We start from the raw sequence: 469 nt of genomic DNA, 5'->3' as shown, positions 1-469 counted from the left end.
GTCAAAATAGTAACAATATATAAATGATACAAAATCTCATTATCTCATAATATTGTCTGCACGACATACACAGACTAGTAGAAAATAACAATACGTACAAAGATTACAAAAAACAGCTTAAACCAAGAGTCTCATTTAAGCCCTTAGGCTGGTTTCACACACTCCGGCTCCTGCCGGACGGCTAAAACCCGTACGGCCAGGGAGCCGTGCAGCACACACTAGTTTATCATGGAGGGGATGGCCACAGCCCGGCAGCCGTCTCTTCCAGTGGCTGGGTCCGGCTGCAGCCGTGCGGCCGGGCCGTGGCCGTCCCGTGTGAATGGACACAATAGTGTCCATTCACAACTACTGTGTGCGGCACGGCTCCCTGGCCGTGCGGGATTTCACCGTCCGGCAGGAGCCGGAGTGTGTGAAACCAGCCTTAGGGTTCAACGAATCTAATTTAAAGATCCATTTGTGCCTCTCTCTG

This window comes from Crinia signifera, chromosome 4 (assembly GCF_055691185.1).
Source record: "Crinia signifera chromosome 4, ASM5569118v1, whole genome shotgun sequence".
Taxonomy (NCBI): domain Eukaryota; kingdom Metazoa; phylum Chordata; class Amphibia; order Anura; family Myobatrachidae; genus Crinia; species Crinia signifera.
Note: the sequence above shows the minus strand (reverse complement) of the source record.